Source organism: Pristis pectinata, chromosome 14, assembly GCF_009764475.1.
Source record: "Pristis pectinata isolate sPriPec2 chromosome 14, sPriPec2.1.pri, whole genome shotgun sequence".
Classification (NCBI taxonomy): domain Eukaryota; kingdom Metazoa; phylum Chordata; class Chondrichthyes; order Rhinopristiformes; family Pristidae; genus Pristis; species Pristis pectinata.
In genome coordinates, this window is record NC_067418.1 from 31,769,339 (window position 1) to 31,783,221 (window position 13,883).

General features: G+C 39.4%; 1 protein-coding gene across 1 annotated transcript in view; it reads right to left on the bottom strand.

The window, feature by feature from the left end:
• pik3c2a (phosphatidylinositol-4-phosphate 3-kinase, catalytic subunit type 2 alpha) overlaps nt 1-13,883 on the bottom strand; it is a 109,581-nt gene that overhangs the window by 93,884 nt on the left and 1,814 nt on the right.

Below are 13,883 nucleotides of genomic sequence, written 5' to 3' on the forward strand. Positions count from 1 at the left end.
CAAGATGAAGAAAAAAATCAACAAACAATGACAACAAATAGAAAATGAGAGCGCTAGGAAAGGAAAAGAAGAAAAGCTCCAAAGTGAAAACATTTCAATGTCTACCCCATTAAGCTTCATTAGGATCTTGTTTGAATAAAGTCACCACTCATTCTTCTAAACTCCAAGGAGTACAGACCCAAACAGTCTGGCTTCTCGATAGGGCAACCCTTTCATCCCAGGAATGAGCCTGGTGAATCTCCTTTGGGACCATCTCCAATGCCACTATATCCTGTGTGTTGGGGCAACCAAAACTGTACACACTATTCCAGGTGTGGCCTCACCAACACCTTGTACAATTTTAACAAATCCTCCCCATTCTTAAACTCAACCCCTTTGCAATAAAGGCCAAAATGCCATTTGCCTTCCTGACCACTTGTTGGACCTGCCTGTTAAATTTTTTTGTCATTCAGGCACTAGAAGATCTGGATCCCTCCAAGCTTTACTCATTTGCAGTCTCTCTCCATTTAGATAATAATCTACTTTTTGGGTCCTCCTACCAAACTGCATGACCTCATACTTCACAACATTAGTTCAGATTAATGACCTGATCTGTTGAGTTCTTCAGCAGTTTGTTTTTTGCATTAAATCCTATTTGCCAGGTTTTCATCCATTCACTCAAATCTATCTATATCCCATTGCAAAACAAAAATCACAAGTTTCCTCATCACAACATGCCCTTCCACCTGTTTTTGTGTCATTAGCAAATTTGGAAACTTGACATTTTATTCCTTCCTCCAGGTTATTATCCTAAATAGTAAATAATTGAGGGCTATGAACCGACCCCTGGGGTACTTCACTAGTTCCAGCCTAAAAAAGACCCATTTATCACAACTCTTTTTAATATGACAGCCAGTTTCCAATCCATATTAACAAACTTTTCAATATTTTGGTATTTGTGCACCACCTTGTCCAAGGCCTTTTGAAAACCAAACCTACGGCTCTTTGGGCCATGTGCTAAATATGTACCGTACGAGTTGCAAATTAGCAGGAATAGGCTACAAGTCATTCAGTGTGGATAAATGATTAGAGAACGGGAAGAATCAAAACTACAGTGGTGCAAGTATAAAAGTAGTTGCAGAAAATAAGGATTTGAAGAGATTAAAACAAATTAAATTTATTTGGTGAAGAGTCTTTGGACTTGCACTCAAGTTCCAAACTACACACTTCCATTGGTCAAATTACATAGTTCATAAATCATACATACAATTATTGCTTCCATGATGTTGTTGCAGTGGCAATGAGGTTAGTGAAAAAGGTAGGCTTTCTCCCAACCCGGCATCACAACTCAGAATACTTTGGCCTTTTTCACATCAAATGCTTTGGATGCTTTTGATTTTAATGTTTTCTGCAAAAAGCTTAACTGAAAAGTATTTTATCCAAATTGGTTAATGTTTAAGAGTACAGTGATTTGAATGAGGGACAAACAATTGATTCCTGTAGATTTCAAAAGTGGCAGAGGCTCAGTCCAGATCATGAGGATTTGTTCAGTTCACCTTTCCTGCCATTTCATGACTCAATAAAGAATAAAGTGTATTGGATGCATGCCTATTAGCTGCTAACGAAAGTGGTACCTTTATTATGACCATCTTATTAGACAATATCACTTGGTTACACCTCGTAACATGCTTGAATGATGTTTGCAATTCAGGTGAAAGTCAACCGCCATAAATAAACTAAAAGGTGATGTCTATTTGAAGCTCGATAGCTAACTCATTTGACGTCAGTGATGTGCATTTTGAGAGACCAGTTCAGAAAAACCCAAATACACTGCACTAACAATGAGGATAGGACATGATGCAAGTCCCTAGCTGTGGAAAGAAAGACTGGGCAAGTTTGCAAAGTCTGGGCAAGTTTGCAAATGTGGGGCAAAAAAGACATTCCTTGAAAGCAAAATAAAATTAGCACAAGCAAAGGGAAGCTCAAGCTTAAGACAGTAGATAAGATAGTAGAAATGGTTCAAGTGGCTTATATTGGAAGACTCAGGAAATGCAACCAACTGCAAGGGGAATTTAGTACTTCCCTGGAACATTTGGACATTGTAAAACAATGTTCTAGAGGCTATAAATGACTACATTAATGTGGCCATTTCAGAGCAGAAATAAAAACCATCTGTAGCAGTGAACTTTGACAATTGTGAGACACTAGCAAATCTGTTGGCACTATGGAGTGCAATGGACATTACATTTGATGAGAATATTGAAGCAGAAAGCAGACTTCAATCCAGCATGATGCAAAATACATCGGAGTTACGAGTTTGGCACTTGCAACCAGATATTAGGTGGTGGCATTTGGGGATTGTATTATCAGTCTGAGATAGTTAGGAAGATAGCACAACTTCGAGTGTTCAAGGACAAGATACTGTATGGCTTAAAGTAACCAGGCAAAACTCAAAGAACTTATTACTGAGAAGGAACAAGAACTGTGATTTTAATGAACATGGTACTGAGAAACGTGATAGTTCACTCAGCTTAAAGAGATGCAGGATTATGGGATAAAACTACAGGGTCCTTAAGACATTGCCAGCACACCTTCTCCATCATGGTTATGTGGGTATTAAAGGACTTCTTAGGGAGCGGAAAGCAGCTAACCACAGGAACTACAGGGGCAGAGCAATCACAAATGCAAAAGACAGGTCCCACTATCAATGTCAGGGAAACCAAGCTGCCCAATTACAGTAACCCACTGTCATAATTGTAATAAAATTGGACACTGAGTCTGTAGAAGCTGACACAGAATGACTGCCCATATTTGCCCGGAGCCAAAATCTGTACCCAGGTTGGTGCTCCAAATACCACTGGCATTTGTGAACTCTATAGTCCTTTACCATGATAGAGATGAATTTTAACATGGTAAAAGGACTATGGAGTTCATAAGTACAATGAAAATAAAGTGGTCAGATTATAAATGGTGAATACTGCAGCAGATTGCTCAATAATGGGATGAGGCACTCACAGGGATCACCATGGACAAATCGCACTAATGGAAAGTTACATCCAATAATGCACGTTCCTTGGAGAAGTGCGAAATTATGGGAAAAATAAGGTGCACTATAGATTAAGATAATCGCAGTGATCAACTTCCAATAACTGTAACAGTCTACACTAGTTTAAAAAAAGTTGGGCAAAAGGTTTTGATTAAAACACTTAGAGATATCATTGTCTTTCATCAAATGCTTAATGGAATGGAAGCACAAAATAGTAAAATGACAGCCCTTTCCCTCCAGAATCACTCATTTAGCCTTTGATTTGGCACAAGGAAGACAAAAGAGAGACACTCAAGCAGACCATGGAGAAAGTGAAGTCAAAGTGTCTGGGTAGATCAGAAGTTCAGCTATGACTCTGCATCAGAGAATGGCTGCAAGTGAAGGCAAGTAGCAGCACAGATGCCATGAGAAGCACTACACCAGATGGACAGTGACAGAACAAATATCAATATATAAAAAAATCATTTAGAGAAGGATCTTAAATTGTCTCACCAAACAGGAAATGCAATGACTGAAACAGACCTGCTCAAGATGACGATTCAAGTTGCGTGACTGACAAGAAAGCTGACACAGCCACGGAACAGAAAGAGACCACAGAACATCATGGAGAGAGGATACTACAGATTTTTAGAATTCCTGCTTCAAGTTGACACAGGATCACAGGCTACATTTGTTGAAATTAAGAATATAGTGGCTGTTGAATCCACATTGAAATAACCCAAGTTGGGTGTTCATTTTGAGGACAGCACAACTATATTCAAGGTGAAGGACAAGGAAGCACAGCAAAATTTGAAGATACTTATTGCAGATGAGGTAGTGAGTTCCAACACAGATACAACACACAAGTGTGATTATAATGGAATGTCACTGATTAAAGCACTGACTGTAATACCAGGCTGGGAACAAGATGATACAAGCAAAGGTACCAAGAGACACCACTATTCTTGACTGGGAGCAAGACAACAGTGACACACATTTCCTACATGAATCTGTAGATGAAGATACATAGAATGCTGTAGCCACAAGGCCCATCAGAAAAGAACATAAACAGCATCAGTTGAAAGAAAATACCATGGAACCTAAAGGAAACCACGTCATGGGGGAAAGAGTGATCTAAAACTAGCATTGGATTGTTGGAAATGTTACCAGAGACTCAGGACTGGAAAGTCTATACTCTGGAACCAGAGAATGAAATGTAGTGACAAGTTATTGTGAAAACAAAAAAAAGCAATGGAGGTAGGAAGGGAAGTCTAACAAGTGACATCGGTCAATCATGTATGCGTTGCTCAGGGAACTCTTGATTGTGTGTTCTCAGACTGAAGGAAAAAGTGCCAAAATGCCAATGCCTAGCAATTTGATTCACAATCAAATCAATGGGAGAGCTGGCACTAGATGATGGATCACAGTACTGCCAATATGTGGTTACACAAACAAAGTAAAAATCAGTTCGGAGGCATTTTGGAAAGGTGAAGTCAAAGGAGAAGTCTCCAGAAGGGAAGCAGAATAAAGATCTGCAATTCAAAACTTCAAAAGGGGAAGCTGTGGAGAGAATGAACATTAAAATAAGCATATAAACATGAGTACTTACAGCACGAAATGGTTTTATGGAATAGGAAAAAATACAACAAATGTAATGGATATGCAGGGTTCACCAAGAGTGCCTGCTAAGATGTTAACCAGTAGGTAATCAATGTAGATCAGGGACACTATTCACTGGATGATTCAGGACGAGACGAATAGGAAGAAAAGATGATACCGCAAGAATAAGGAACCTGCAATTCAAAGTGTTTTATTGTGTATAAGTTCTTGAAATATCACTGAATTTATAAATTGACTTTCTGGTTGTAACTAATATGCAAGCTTACAACTGACCTGCACTGATTTAGTGTGTATAAGCCTATAGTGTAGTTATATGCATTGGCTAGCAGTAGAAGATACATCATTAACTGGCAAGTGCTACCTTAAAGGCTAATGGGCTCCTACTTCTTCAAGAAATGATGCATCATAATTACGCCATGCAACATGGATTTCAGTTTCCCCAATCATGTGAAATGAAAGCTCCGAATTGCTGGGCCAAATTGGCATCTTTATAACCTGTAATAGGGATACACCAATCACCTCAAGTCACACAGCCATCATGGTCCAGAAGCTCTTGTTCCCACATTGCCATGAGTTAAATTCCTGGAGTCTGCCAATAAACAAAGATCTTACCTTCTCAGGATATCAAATGGACAATAAATGCTGACCATACCTCAAGAAACACTGATGTCACCCTGCTCTGCAGTTACTTTCTGGAACCACCATGGTGGTGGGGGTGTGCAGAAATGGTCAGCAACATAACTAAAAGAAAATGCATCATTTCTGGATATGATGCCAAGAACACGTCTCTACAACTGACTGACCACCTTAGCATGGCTATGGTCTTGGAAGCTGAAATCACCAAATTCAAACTTAAGGACACAGTTTTAAATACACAAAACATATTTTAAAAGGTATGTGGTAGTTTGGACAATAACATCACAAAACCTCAAGATTTCCATTTTCTTTCGTGTCAGAGGGTAACCAGCACAAGTAGAGAACAGTTACCACAAAAATAAGCAAAGTGAAAAAAAGACATTTCCAAGGAAATTGGAAATCAGAACAGAATCTGTTAGTGCAGCAATAACCTATTCAATGTTTTTCCTAAAATCTACCCAGTCTAACTTCATGTTACTCCCTCCATGTACATTCTATTCTTCAACAACCACAGTCTACTCCTATTAATGCAAAATTGTTTCTCCCTTGCTTCAGTTATTTAGTTCAAGCTACTTTAGCACAAGAACTAGGCATTTACCATAAAATAAAATGTCAAGAGAAAACCTCAAAAAGTATGGATTCTACTCCAACAAAATTCTGTGGCACACAATTCCATACAAATCTCTTAATTCTTCATCATGATTACCTTACAAAGTATACTCGATATTGCTGCCACACTGACAAATGGAAATAAACAGGACAAAAACAAGATAGATCTTGCCCAACCAACGTAACCTGACATCAATTCAATTCTGGTCACCATTCATGGATTAGGTACTTTCCTGTCCATTTTAAACTGTTTACAACCATCAATTAAATAGAAGAGGAATGTTACCACACTACTTGCATTCCAATAGTGTTTTAATATTCTTATTTTATGAACTAGTACAGCAACCAGAGGAGACAGGCATTCGTCTAACTAAAAGGTGACAATCAAGAGCTTCAAAATCATCTTAAATCAATATTGATCCCAAGGAGAGAAAACCAAGAAGAAAACCTGTGGGAGAGTGAAATAGGATCTAAACTGCACTGCCTTCTTCACAAGTAGATAACTAAATTTAATTACGAGAATCTTGTGTTTAAAGTACCAATAATGAAAACCACTACAAGAAGAAAATGTATCATTTCTGGATGCTTTCTAACAAATAACTAAATCTTGAATGTTCAATGTCATATAAGTAATTCAGTGTGGCATTACTCCATGAGAATATTTTGCATACAGAGAAGAATCTCAAATAAGCTGTACATTTTCCAGATATTACCTGCTTCACACATATTCTACACACACACCGTGTCACTTCGAGAGTAGGAACCCTTAGGGGCATACACATAACAACCAAGTATTTAAAAAGGCCAAAAACATTTAGTTTCAACAATTAAACAGGAAAATAAGGCAGCAAAACCTGTAAAAACAGCATTAAAAAAAGGCCTTTCAGTAATGATCAAGTATAAAGATATCTGTTTAACAATGGACAATTAATACTTTTCTATTGGTGAAGGGAAACTTTTTAAGTTTAAAATAATCAATATTTAAATTTAAGTGTTCAGTTAGATAAGGGTACAAAGACGGCTGATGTGGCAAATAGGAACAGAGTGTACCTGGTTTAGTTACAAGGAACTTCAGTTCATTACCAGGAGAAGTTCACTCACCACAGCAAAAATTAAAGAGTAAACAGAAGCTGACACCTGATGATCGGGAATGCAGAACTATTACTCAGTATTCACAGAATGCATAAATCAGACACCACTATCAGTACTGAAGAGGAAGATGTATACGAGAAATACAAGTAACAAACAAGATGGAGAAAGGAATATAGAGCTGTAGAGGGAGATCTAACTTTACACAACTCATTCTGGACGAGAGAGAGATTGAGAGTCTTTCCACACACTCTTAAATGATTACACAATAATGTATCTGATGCACTGCTTTGCAGACTTTAGAGTTCTAAAATTCAAATACTAAACTTTGATGTATTCTGCACCAGGGAGAACAATCTTTTAACCTAGCCAAACATAGTGCTACTGTAAAAGTGTCCCTACAGTTAACATTCTGTGGGTTAGGGACTAAATATCAAAACTTAAATATATAAGATGTCATAAAGAATATAGTAGTGGTAATATACAAGTCAGCACAGCTGAGCAGAACAGACGTTCTTTCATCTCAAAACAATACATGGGGAACCACCTCAAAATGTAGGGCCTTGCATAAATTTTAACTTCAAACACTGGACAATGCTTTCAAAGAGAAACAATATACAACAAAAAATTTCTCTAATCATGTTAACTTCACCACAATGGGATGCATCCTAAACTAGCTTAAATTCCATACGTTTAAATTGAGATTTTATTTTAAAAAGTGGCATTCAAGTGTACTGACTCCACTGTATATTGCCAGGAGCTTTACATTGCTCAACAAGCTAATGTAACAGTCAATGGCAAATATGGGATAAAATTCTTGGAAAAAGTTCCTTAAAACCTCTCATGCCTGCTCACTGCCAATGTGCTCACAATTTTATTAGATAATTCACAAATAATTAGAATGCACAAGTTGAAAGCTCCTGGATATGGAACAGGTCACGTTCTGGTATTCAATGTATCTGCAAGTACTTAAATACCAGAGCTGCTTTCATACAACCAAAGACCAGTGATTGTTATCTTATGCAGTTAACTGTAACTTGTTTTTATTTCAAAAATAAACTTAAAAAAATACACAAGTTAATCAAAACAGCACATAGCTTGAAAACAGAACATTACAGCACAGGAACAAGCTCTTTGGCCCACCATGTCTGCACTAACCACAATGCCAATCTAGTTCTATTTGCATACACATTGTCTGTATCCCTCTATTCCCTGCTTGTTCATGTAAATCCCTCTTAAATGTTGCCATCATATCTGTTTCTACCACCTCAGCTGGCTGTGCATGCCAGGCACCTACCAATCTCTGTCCAAGAAAGACTTGCCTAGCAAATCTCCTTTAAGCTTTTTCCCTCTCGCCTTAAACCTATGCCCTCTAATATTTGACATTTACACCCTGGAAGAAAATTATCTATGCCTCTCATAATAATTTTGTGAACTTCTACCAGGTCTCCCCTCAGCCTCCGACACTCGATAGAAAACAATCCAAGTTTATCCAAATTTTCCTTATCACCAATACACTCCAAGCCAGGCAAACCTCTTCTGCACCCTATCCAGTTATGTTGCCTTTCAGGGAGCTATGGATTTGCATCTCAAGATCCTCTGTACATCAATGCTTCCAAGAGTTCTGCCATTTCCTCTCTATCAATACCCTTGCATTTGACCTCCCAAAATGCATCACCTCACACTTGTTTGGATTAAACGCCATCTGCTATTTCTTTGCCCACACTTCTAACCGATCTCTATCCTTTGACTACCTTCCTCACTATCCACAACTCTAATTTTCACATCATGTCATCTGCAAACTTACTAATCAGACCACCTGCATTTTTATCTGAAATTATTATCGTACTACAATCTACAGAGATCCCAGTACTGATCCTTGCAGAACACCACAAGTCACAGACCTCTCAATCAGAAAAACACCTCTCCATCAGAACCTTTTGTCTTCCATGACCAAGCCAATTTCATATGCAACTTACCATCGATCCCATGTGACTTAATCCTCTGGATCAGCATACCATGAAGGTCCTTGTCAAATGCTTTACTAAAGCCCATGTAAACAACATCCACCCCTGCACTCATGGATCACCTTCATCACCACCTCAAAAAAACTCAATCAAGTTTGAGAGACAGGACCTCCCCCTGCACAAAGCCACGCTGACTATCCCTAACAAGTGGATGCTTTTTGAAATGCTAATAATTCCCATCCCTGAGAATCTTCTCCAATAATTTGCCTACCACTGACACAAGGCTCATCAGCTTAATCTCCTGGATTACCCTGTTGCCTTTCTTAAAGGAATAAGACTGGCTATTCTTCAGTCACCTGTGACCTCACTCATGGCTAAAGAGGATACAAAGATCTGTCAAGGCCCTAGTAATTTCCTCCCTCAGTGTCCTGGGACAGATTCCATTAAGCCCTGGAAGGTGAGTGGGGGGCAGGGAGGGAGTGTGGAAGTGTGGTGGATGGAGTGGAGAACATCCATCTTAAATGTTTTTTTCGGGACCCCCATCACATGCTCCTTCTTAATATTGACATGTCCTGGAGTATCAACATATCCCTCCCTTATCTCAGCATCAACCACATCCTTCTCCTTAGTGAATACTGATATGAAGTACTCATTTACAACCTCACCCACTTTCTCAGGGTCCATGCACAAATTTCCTCCTTTGTCCTTGAGTAGACGTACCTTTTCTCTAGCTACACTCTTGCTCCCAATAGACATACAAAATGCCTTAGTATTCTCCTTCATCTTACTTGTCAAGGACACTTCAGGGCCCCTTTTAGTTTGAACTCATTGATTAAGTTCTATACATTCATTGTGTCATCCAGGCTGTACATTCATTGCGCTGTCACATCAATCAGCTCTGTGTACCAAGCACCAATGTCACTCACAAGGTTTCTTTGAACAGTACAATCTTAAAATATCGTGAGGCTATTAGACAGGAGCAGCTTCTCGTTGGTGACAGGGCCTTGGATCACAGTCCTTCCCCTCAAAGCCGTGAATTGCTCAGCATGTACATGCAAGGCTGGAATGAGCCAGGCAGCAGCATTCACTTACAGACATCCCATTTATACTGGAAAAATCAACAAGTTTCAGGCAGACCAAAGCACATCTGTTCATCTCAGTATGTGCCCCTGGGAACACTCCTGTGGAGACTGGGCCGTGTTTCCCACCTGCTTTAAGAAGACTACTATCATCCCAGTACCAAAGAAAAACAAGGTAACGTGCCTTAATGACTACCGCCCGGTGGCACTGACATCTGCTATCATGAAGTGCTTCAAGAGGCTGGTCAAGGCACGCATTAACTCCAGTCTCCCAGAAAACGTCGACCCAATGTAATTCGCCTACCACTGAAACAGGTCCACAGTGGATGCCACCTCCCTGGCCCTACACTCATCTCTGGAGCAACTAGACAGTAAAGACACCTACATTAGACTATTGTTTATTGACTACAGCTCCACCCTCAATACTGTGATTCTAAGCAACCTCATGACCAAACTCCTAGATCTGGGGCTCAACACCTCCCTTTGCAACTGGATACTTGACTTTCTGACCAACAGACCATAATCAGTAAGGATAGGCAGCAACACCTCTGCCATGATTATTCTCAACACTGGTGCTCCACAAGGCTGCATCCTCAGGCCCCTACTCTACTCCCTATACACTCATGACTGTGTGGCCAGTTTGCAGATGATATCACAGTGGTGGGCCATGTCTCAAACAACAGTGAGTCAGAGTACAGGAAGGAGATAGAGAGCTAAGTGACGTGGTGTCATGACAACAACCTTTCGCTCACTGTCAGCAAAACAAAAGAGCTGGTCATCGACTTCAGGAAGGAGGTGGTGCACATGCACCTGTCTACATCAACTGTGCTGAGGTCGAGGGTTGAGAGCCTCAAGTTTCTAAAAGAGAATATCACCAATAGCCTGTCTTAGTCCAACTACATAGCCACGGCCAAGAAAGCTCACCAGCACTTCTACTTCCTCAGGAGGCTAAAGAAATTTGGCACGTCCTCTTTGATACTCACCAACTTATATCAATGCACCATAGAAAGCATCCTATCTGGATGCATCATGGCTTGGTTTGGCAATTGCTCTGCCCGGGACCACAAGAAACCGCAGAGAGTCGTGGACACAGCCCAGTGCATCACGGAAACCAGCCTCACCTCCATGGACTCTGTCTATACTTCTTGTTGCCTCAGTAAAGCAGCCAGCACAACCAAAGACCCCAACTACCCCAGATATTCTCTCTTCTGCCCTCTCCCATCGGGCAGAATATACAAAATGCCGAAAGCACATACCTCCAGGCTCAAGGAGGGCTTCTATCCTGCTGTTATAAGACTATCGAACAGTTCCCTAGTACGACAAAATGGATTCTTGACGTCAATCTACCTTGTTATGACCTTGCACCATATTGTCTACCTGCACTGCACTCTCTGTAGCTGGGACATTCTGTATTGTTTTACCTTGTATGACCTCAGTGCACTGTGTAATGAACTGATCTGTATGAATCGTACGCAAGACGAGTTTTTCACCGTACCTCAGTACAAGTGACAATAATAAATCAATTCCAATAGATCAGAGAGTCCTCCATTATGCATCCTTTCCCAGACTTGTTTTGCAAATGCAGTCCTCAAATAGGTGGACCTGTATCTTCCCCATTGTAGCCATCTCCAAGGCAGCATGCATTGGGAGTGAGACTCCAACCATAACGGATGGATCTGATGGGGGAAGAGACCCTCTCACCACCAACCTTGCAAGGTCTTGGTGCCTGTTGGCAAGTTCTGATGAGGAGGCATTCTGCTAAATAATTTTAACAGTCTGCTCGGCAAACCATCCCACAAGATCTATTGTGTTCTCCCACAGGGCCTGCAGTGTATTCCATGCTGACTACTGCCTGATCGACATGGTCATAGGTGTTTTTCAAAAGGAACTTTTCTGCTGAGGACAGGCAGTGTGGCAAAAACCAATTAAATGGGACATTTTGCAGCAACGAGGCCAAGCTCATCCTTTCCAACACTGGGGACAGGTCGCAAACTCATTGAAACTCAACTACAAAACTTGCTAGAACTCACCAAAACTCACGGCATGACCCAATTTTACCATGCCTTTCCAATCTGCTCACATCTGGGTCACAGTTTGCTGCAAGAAATCTGCAGTGAGTCATCAATGCCGTAAGCTTTGGCTCAGCACAAAAGAGTCAGTCTACAGCTGCAGATTCAGTAGGTACATTTCAGCAGACAGCAACTGCATGTGTCTAATTTTATTCAAAGAAATTTAAATATGTAGCCAGTTCAGCAGAGCTCAAATGTGAAATAACCAAAGAACTAAAGATTGGAAGTCAATTTGATGAGGGTGACTGCAATATACCTTTGTCATGAGCCAAAAGAAATCTATCAAAGCAAAGCAGAATTCAAAGGAGTTGTTGAATAAAAGTTGAAGGAAATATTACTGGGTATAGGATGAACAAGAGTACAAGAATAGACCAGTTTAGATGAAGCAAATCACAGGCTCAGATTTCATATACTGAATGGCCCATTTCTGTGTTGCTGTAACATTCTAGGAATGATACCTAAAAGAAGCTTAATTACTAGAATCTTGGGTTTCTTCTTAAAACATTATTCTTACCCCCACCATTAGAGAAGGCATGATTTTTGAATCGTCTGTTATAACTATATTTATCAGTATAAATTTTATGAAACATGATGTGAGTTTAAAATCCTCTTCCTTGAATTATTGCACAGACTCTTCCAACTAGATAACTAGTCTTTGTCCCTCTTTCCATTTGTGATATTGGTAGCAGTAGTTCATCCACTGGGGATGCTCTAAATTTCAGCACACCCCCATCAAATGCTGATAAGCCTAATGTTAAATGCATGTTAACTTTTCTGTTTCTATTTCACATTTTAATGTTGAATAGAACATTTCAATAGAAAAAAAAATCAGCATTTATCCCTTGTCTAGGACGTGTATGACCATAGTCTAAAGTTCCAAGCACCAGATATTTCTTAATGAAATTGACCCATCATTGGCAAAAATAACCACTGTCTTTCCAAAATAGTGAATGCATTTCAAAATTTGCTCAAGTTCATAAAACCCAAAGCACAGAACTTTTATTCCTTTAGATGTAACAGAATTCTCAACTGAAGGAAGGGAAACATCTGTGAAGGGCAGTGCAGGCAATTCAAGGATTTCAATAGGCTGAACATAATGAAATACAAAGTGTCAAAATTAATGATTTGAAAAGAGCCAACGCAGCAGTGTGCTTCAGATCAGACTGAAAACAATTAGAACAGGATCAGCCCAAGAATGAATGGTTATAAAATACATAGGATAACAAACCATCCTTTTTATTCACCATTAAGATGCCCAAACAAACAAAAACATTAAAACCAAGAAGCTTTTTTAGTCCAGAAGTCAATCACGCTGATGGTTTAAACTTTTACTCTGTGAATAAAAAGGATGTAAATCTTAACCATTCAGGAAACCCCTGCCCTAAATTCATCAAAACTTTTTGGTACCAGATTTCTCTTTGAGAATTTACACAATCCATTAAAGTAAGTCTTTATACAATGGCCAACAGACCAGATTTAGGAGCAAGTAGTTTCAAAAAAAATAGTTATGATAGACATAATATATCATAGTTACCAATAACTGAGAATTCAAAACATAAGAGGTAGATTTAACTCAATCCATCTTGAAATTAGATTTTCAGAACATCAGGCAGTAGCTGGCAAAAACACTAACAATTTAAAAATCTCTAAAAGCTGGGAGAAACATGCCCATTTTCAAAACATCCTGAAATTTTGTAAAGCTTTTTATTGGACATACATCAAAACATCAGAAGTTGAACTGAAACATCAAGACTAAATGCTGATATCTTTTCTCTTCCAGGACATTTGGGAAAACATTTTAAACATTGTC